Raw genomic sequence first — 7,733 nt, 5'->3', positions numbered from 1 at the left:
GTGTGACTACGATACTAGAAATTGATCCTCTGCTGTGATTAAACTGTATGCATAAGAACCTTCAAATTTGATCATGTTGAGGACTACATCCCAACAAATCTACTCTCAACACTAGGGTTTGTGTCCTAGATGAGGAATGCTCTTCTAGAGAAATGGCGTTCAAAATAGGATGAAAAATGATAAAGATACTCACTTTTAGGTTACCATCTTCTTATATCCCCTCTGCAAGGCAAACTAAACCCTAAAATAACCCTAAAGTGGATTTCATTTGAACTTTATAATATAACATTATTTCTCAAATAAAGGCATCCAAATACAGAGAAATCATTACTATATTAATGACAAATAGCTCAAGCATCATATAAGTTTTGGCAACTGATAATCAAATACTAGAGACTAAGCTCTTTCCAATGAGCTATCACACATAGTCAACTCGATCCAAATGGAGCCAGAAAACTCCTTATGACTCCAAAATGGCTAAACACTTAGCCTTATTTAAATTATTAAAATACTAACTTAGGAGAATATTTAAATATATTAAAATATTTCCCAAGTAGCCAAGGAACAACCCAAACAACTCCAAAACATGAAACTAAGTTTGTCACCTGCCTGTGACTGATACTGGACAACTTGGGCCAACTCGCAGTCTCACCCTCAAATCTAGGGATACTCCTAAAAAATAGGGAACACACCCAAATCTCATGAAATTGAGATCAAGGGTGATCTTATAGAAAATCAACTCTGGAAAATGTCACAACCTCCTAAAAGGTGGGAATATCCTAAAATCAAGGAACTGATCTACTACTGCCTAAAATACCAAATCTAGACACTGAAAACCCTAACTGAGTCCCTGATCACCACTGCCAGCCTACAAGACTCCATAATAGACTATGACATGACATTTTCCTCCCCACAAATTGAACATATGACATCTCTTAAAGGCTTAAGGAAAGTTGGAATGGTTGGAAGAGAAATCAAATCTGATAGGTGAAGTCTTGAGTAGGAGGTAAAGTCAGATAGGGTAGTAAGAGTTGATAAGAATCAAATGAAGAGAAGAAGTCTTTTGTTAATCTTTATACACCAAGTGAGAAGAAATTCATCTCTTCACAGGGATTTCCGCCCCGAGGGTGATGACAATGGATTCCTCAATGGGCATTAAATTATGCTTTGGTAGATGAGAGTGCACATGGTGAAGGGTCGAGGCTTGGAAGGATTGATGGATTGGGGGATGAATGTGGTAAATTGAGTGAAGTAAAAATATGAGAATCCTTGGGTACGGGTGGAATCCACCCCCTACCCAGGATATAATCCTCATATATATCAGATTTTTGCCCTCGATATTGAGCCCAATAAATGCAAGACAAGCACAAGTATGAAAGGAATCATGAAAAACAAAGATAAGTAGAAAGGGGTCTGAAGTTTTGCAAATGGAATTCCTCTATGGAGGATGGATTCCACCCTCCAATGAGGATTTTTTCCTCATCAACATCTGAGTTTTGCCCAGCCCACATGAATCCTAGGTCTTCTTGAATTTTTGCCATGATAGTATGCATGATTCCTGGCACCTGTGTTTGAATGAGTTGAGAGGGGGTTGTGATTTGTTTGATGAGTGTAGATGAAGTGAATGAAGCAAAATCCTCTATGACCCAAGATTTCTACCAGCTAATGGGAGCAATCCTGTCCTCATATTAATATCTACTTTGGGTCATTGACACTAAATGAATTATCTTTGGCCTCCCAAGCATGTGAGAAGAAAGAAAATGATTAAGATGATAGGAGTTGGTACATAATTAAGATAATCCCTTGAGGGATGGTGAATTCCGCCATCCCCCAAGGATATTTTATCCTCTTAGGTACTCCAATTCTGCCCAGCCTTAGGGATGTTACTAAAACTAACCTTCAATGCCTAGGTGTGAAGAAATCAAAGGAAACAGTAGACAAACTTTGATGGGGATCGATTTTGGAGTGAAGAATGGAACAAAATGCAGCGAGGAGTTGGACTGAGTTGAAGAAGGCAAAAGACAGGATTACATAATCCTCAGCGGTTCATAAATTCTGCCCAGCTTGCACAAAATGCTCCCCCACAGCCAATTTATGCCAAGAGATGGATCCAATAGGGATGAAAAGAAGGAGAATTAATTAAGGATTAGAAGCACAGAAAAAAATCTGATGTCCCCTGGACTTGTCAGCCTACATATGTGTTGATGCGAGTTTTGTAGCACTTACATAACATATTAGGATTTGAATATTCAATATGGGATATCAAACATGCAACTCCTCTCTTGAAAAGTTATCACTCATGAAGACATAAGCAATAGCTCCAATGTTCCTTACACCGTTGGATACTCGCTCAGTTTTATTAATGTGATTTGTTGGTAATCACATAGGCAGCCTTATGCTATTCATTCAAGGATGACTTGGACTTTGGTGGAATGATGGAGATGATGACCCGGTTTGTGAAATGTGCAGAGGTAGATAATGTTGACGGTGGTGGTGATGGAGGATGTGTCTACCAGTGATGATGTTGATGGGAAAGCGATGGTTGTGGAAGGTGAATGGATGTGTTCTAATACTTAACTTACTCCTCTAACTTGCTTCTCTAAGCTTCGGCTACCCAACTACTTACTATTCTACTCGTACTCCTATGAATGGAAGGTTAGCAAATGGACGGGGATTGAACCTAATAAGAGCTTACCAGCGGCCTCACTTCCATAGGTGCAATGATTCAAAGGAATAATAAACTAGCTTACCACACAAAGCTTCCCAATCAGCTGCTAGGATGCTAGTGGTCTAGCATTGATCCCTATCAAACATTTACCAATGCTACCATACAACTATCCATCTACTTCACTCCTACTTAGCAACTTGAAATGAAACCAACTTTAACAACTTGAAAGGAAATCTAACTAAGTTGAAGTAGAAAACATGCAATAACGCCCAATGTTCTTGATCAACATGCCAATCGCAACAATAAAAAAGAGAGCATTTTGGTATTATCTTCGCAACAATTTCTCCAACACTTTACAAATGAGAGCAAATGGCCTTTTATAGGGGCCAAAAATACAATGGACGGTGGAGATCAAAACAAGATCAATGATCTAGATTAGATCCTCAAAACCCTAATTAGGGTTGCCACCCCATCGGCCAATGAGAAGCTACCACCTCATCAATAGACCAATGAAAAAAGTGCAAAAAGTGGCAACCAATGAGAAGGCACCAAAATGGTGGTCAATCAAAAATAGACACTTGTCCTATTCTAGAAGAAAGGGAAATTGCCACTTGGGCTTACATCAAATGATCTTCTAATATAAATCTTCCCTTTTCTTTCATTTTCTTAGCTAAGGCAATGAACTTAGCTAGCCTTTCATTAAATTCTCCCATAGGAGGACAGGGTGTGTGCTTTGCCCTGAGTTCCGCTGACTTCACCATGCCACTTGCTGCTTGTAGTATCCTTTCGTGATCATTCTCATATTCTTTCTCAAATCCAATAAAAGCATTGAGAGAGGAAAGGGTGCCCAAATGCTTTTTCTTGATAGCAACCTTTCCCAACTCATCCAACTTCGATCCAAAAACTGTTTTGTTGACATCTTCTTTGCCAAGGGGGATTGTCCTTCCTTCAGTCTGTCCCTCATCTGTATCATGTCCACTGTACAGATATTGGTGTCGATTATTCACTTCATTTTCAAGAAGAAAAAAGTTTTGGGCGTCATATCCTCTTTGTCTTTCTTAGTGTTCGCCTACTTGGGATTCTTGCTTGCACTATCATCCTCCATGCTCATCGCCCTATTACGGGATGGTAGAGTGGTGGACCAAAAGGCAAGAAGAACCAAGCAAAGCAATCCTTAGACTAGAATGAAAGATGGATGTCAACTTAAGCACTCCTTGCAACTCTAGATGATGAAAATTCACCTTAACCAGTAAACTTACAACGACTTTTCGGAACCTAAGATATGACTTCCAAGAAGTTCAAATCTCTTTGCAAATTGGAAATTTATCATGCAATTCACCTCCAAATAAAATTTTCCAACCTAGGGCAAAAATCGCAGCCACTTGCAAAAATCAGAATTTTATCTCCCACAAATTTTGGCTCACACAAATTTCAGCTCTCACAAAATTTGGCGTCCACAAATTTCAGCTCTCACAAATTTCGCCCTCCACAAAATTCGCCAAGCAAGAAAAGTGCAGCTCTTGCAAAATCACCAACACCTTGAGAAGGAGAAGTGAAAAGTGAGGAAGAAATGGGAGAGAGGCCTCCTCTTATACCCAACTTTCTTCTTGGACCTTAGGAGAAAGAAAAACAAATAATTAATGCAAAATTATGGCCTAAAATTAAATACTTAACCAAAATTAATTTTGCCATGATGAAAATTAACTTTATAAATTGCCAGTTAGTTCTAAATTGCAAAAATAAATTAAATGGTGCCTTGGAGATGTTAAATATTTTCATTTAATGAGGATTTAGTAATTAATACGTCATTAAAATAGGATTTTAGCTAACCAAAAGCCATTTTTCAATATTAAATTACCAATTTCATTAAAGGCAAAAAGTTTTCAAGACAATTTTAATCTATTAAAATCAATTTTTTGCAATTTCTTACCCAAATCGATTTTGCTATGCCAATAAAAAAAAATTTCTTTTTTTTTTTGACAAAAATAAAATAAAATTTCTTCTAAAGCCAAAAATCGATTTTGCAATTTTATTTCACCATCACAAAAATTAATTTTCTTCACCAAAAAAAATAATTAAGATTTTCCAAAAGACCAAATTTAACAAAAATTTCATTTTTTGATAATTATCCAAATTTACACAATTATATCCAAATTTTCAAAAGAAAAATGTCTAAGTACAAAATTTACAATTTTATCGTAACAAGTGTTGCTCTTTAAAATTTGTTCGGCTCAAGGATGAAATTGGTGGCTCTAGAAAATCAAGTTGAATAGAAAATCAAGTTGAAACCTAGTGAAAATAAATCGTTTACCTTCTCCCCACTAGCCCTGAAGGTGTCCAAGGCTCAAAATTTTCAAAATTCAAAATTGTTGGACAATCCAAAAATTTGCCAAAGCGATTAGAAAAAAAGGAGTCCCCAAAAAATTTGGGGCAATGGTGTGAAAACTTCACAACAGTACGTAGAAAATGATCTAACAAAATATTTTGATCAGTTAAAAGAAGGCCTAGTCAGCCTCGACATGAGACTTCATGAACCCAACAGCCTATATAAGGAGGGCAAAATGAATCATTTTCACGTCAAACAAAAGACACAATTATCCCTACACTCAAGGCTGGGAACTCCTCCCTTGACTGGCATCAATTCCTTTTTTAAGACAATCGTCTTCCTTTGTATTTGGCAATCAATTATTTCCCTAAGGCAGCCAGTACAATTGAAGAGGGAGTAAAACGTCCTGAGGAGAGACGCTTTTAGCAGTCTGAGAGCTCAAAGGGCATTGATTTTGAGTAATTAAAGGACAGATCTCTTTCAAAATCTGAAAGCAATTAGGGTGAGAAGAATCAAAATCTGGGGGTTCTAACATCCATATATTTTCCAGATTTTCTATAATATCATTTCAGGATTTTCAAAAGGAATGTTGTTTGCTTTGAAACTAGAGTAAATCCTTTCATTTTGATCTGGTGCAATTTTATTTTGTGAGAAAATTCAGGTTTCTTTCATCTTTTACAAGCTTAACACATTTTCCTCTTTTCTCCTGCAAGGTAAGTTGCTGAAGGGAAACTAGGAAAACTAGAAGGCAAAGAGATGCCTGAGATATGAAAAGAAGATTCAACATCAAGGCAATCCAAGTAAAGTTCAAGTAGAGATCATGATGGGATCCAAGTTTGCATTAAACAAGTATAAGCACATGAGAACATCATCAAGAAACTGAATAGCAAGAACACAAGTGCAGGTCAAGTTTGCAAGTTCAAGCCACAAATTGTAGTCAGACCATGAGGAAAACTTCCAGATAAAGGACAAGACCCGAAAGATGAAGCAATTTGGGAATACGAATCATCACATTCATCCACAAGAGACTCATTTTTTTTGGAAAAGTTAACCAAAGTTAGAAACGGTGAGTATGAAGAGATTTCTGTTTGCCAAAAGATTAAATAGATCTATAGGATAGGTATGATGAGGTGGTACCTTATTGCATTCTCTAATCAGAATATTTCAACTTTAAGCACTTTCAATCAAATCATGCCAAGAGTACTATTTTCTCATGGGCTATCAAAATCATTGTAATTTTCTTATTGGCCCATGAATTGGTGCCTTCATGGATTTGGTTGACAATTTGGCAACCTAAATTAAGGTTTGCAGGGACTTGGCCCTTGATCTAAAATCAATCTTGGCCCTTCATTGTAATTGAACATCTATACAAAAGGCCAAGGCCTTCGCATTTGTGACAGTTAGCAGAGGTAGTAGAGAGCTAGAGTAGAGTAGGTTAGCTAAGGGAAAGACTTGATCAAATTCTTGCTATAATGCTATCATAGTGATTGACAGTTCATTGTTGGTCTTTCATGGTGAATTACGTAGTGTTTCTTTCAAGTGCTGCATAGTTTTCTCAATCTTTCTCTTGGAGTAGATTTCATTTCATGTTGAAGTAGTTTAGTTGGATGAAAGTGATTGTGGATGTCTACTTGATTGACTCAAAAAAACCAGGCACTAGCCTCTCATTGATTGTAAGTGTGCCTCGTGTTTAGCAGCTGATTGAAAAGACTTCAATTGATATTCAATCTTTAGTTTGCACCCATTTGATGAGATTGAAGAGGAGATATTGATATGTAAACCATTGGAGTGTTTCTTAGAAGCTCACTCTAGATGGGTGGAGTTGCTTGTGACATTGCATCTAGTAGAGTCTAAGTCCATCCATGATTCTTTGCATTCTTAGTTAAGAGTAGTTGAAGTTAGCAAGTTTAAGTTTGAGTTGAAGTGGAAAGGTTGCATATATTTTTCATTGCGCATTGTGATGCCAAATCTATAGAAGCAATTGATAAGTCTTGAATAAACTAGCATAAGTCTCCTGAGTGATTACCAACTAATCACATCATTTCACTGAGCAAGTCTCCACAGATTGAAGGATCCTTGAAGTCATTTTATGATCTTACTTTACAAGCCTAGCATGAGAGATTCCCTTATATCGAGAGAGAATTGAATATTCGGTGTTTCACTCTGAGTGTTCGATATTGTATGTTGTAATGGAACAAAACTCATATCAACAAGTATGTAATCCATTTCTGGGTATGAACTATGGAGACAAAAGAAGAAATTCCTTCTATTAATTGCAGAGCATATCCAAGTGTAAATAACGTGGAATGCATCACCAGAGCTAGCCAGTCTATCACACCTTGTGGGAGCAGTGTTATATTTTCACAATTTTATGGTATGGGTTTTGGCCAGCTGTAGATATTGTTGGCAATATTTTTACAAAATTATTGATGGAAATCACATGATAATATTTTATGATAATACAGGAGCAGATTAAACAACTAGTGTTTGTTCTGTTTTGCACTTTGTGGAAACTAAATTGAACGCTGCGTACATAAAGGCCTTATACCATTCAAGTTTGTAGTTGTCAGGCAATCTTCCAGGTTTATAATTTGGCTTAATACATAGATCAACCCACTTTTCTATTAGACTATTTTTGTGCTACTGTTTTCCTTTATAGATATTGATTGTTGTTCTCTTTGACAGAGATCTCACAGACAATTAACTTAGCTGTTCAATAATTAAAGAAATTGGTTTTCT

At 36.7% G+C, this 7,733-nt stretch overlaps 1 long non-coding RNA gene across 1 annotated transcript; it reads left to right on the top strand.

Moving 5' to 3' along the window:
- The first annotated feature begins 5,260 nt into the window (after positions 1-5,260).
- LOC149546432 (uncharacterized) lies at positions 5,261-7,474 on the top strand. Its single transcript, XR_016354351.1, has 2 exons — positions 5,261-5,496; positions 5,708-7,474. It is a non-coding gene; the product is annotated as an uncharacterized LOC149546432 (long non-coding RNA).
- Positions 7,475-7,733: the final 259 nt, after the last annotated feature.

The sequence above is a fragment of the Cupressus sempervirens genome, chromosome 7 (assembly GCF_028749045.1).
Source record: "Cupressus sempervirens isolate cs-2001-9-10 chromosome 7, ASM2874904v1, whole genome shotgun sequence".
Taxonomy (NCBI): domain Eukaryota; kingdom Viridiplantae; phylum Streptophyta; class Pinopsida; order Cupressales; family Cupressaceae; genus Cupressus; species Cupressus sempervirens.
The sequence above is the reverse complement of the archived record's forward strand: the minus strand, read 5'-3'. Positions and strand labels throughout refer to the sequence as shown.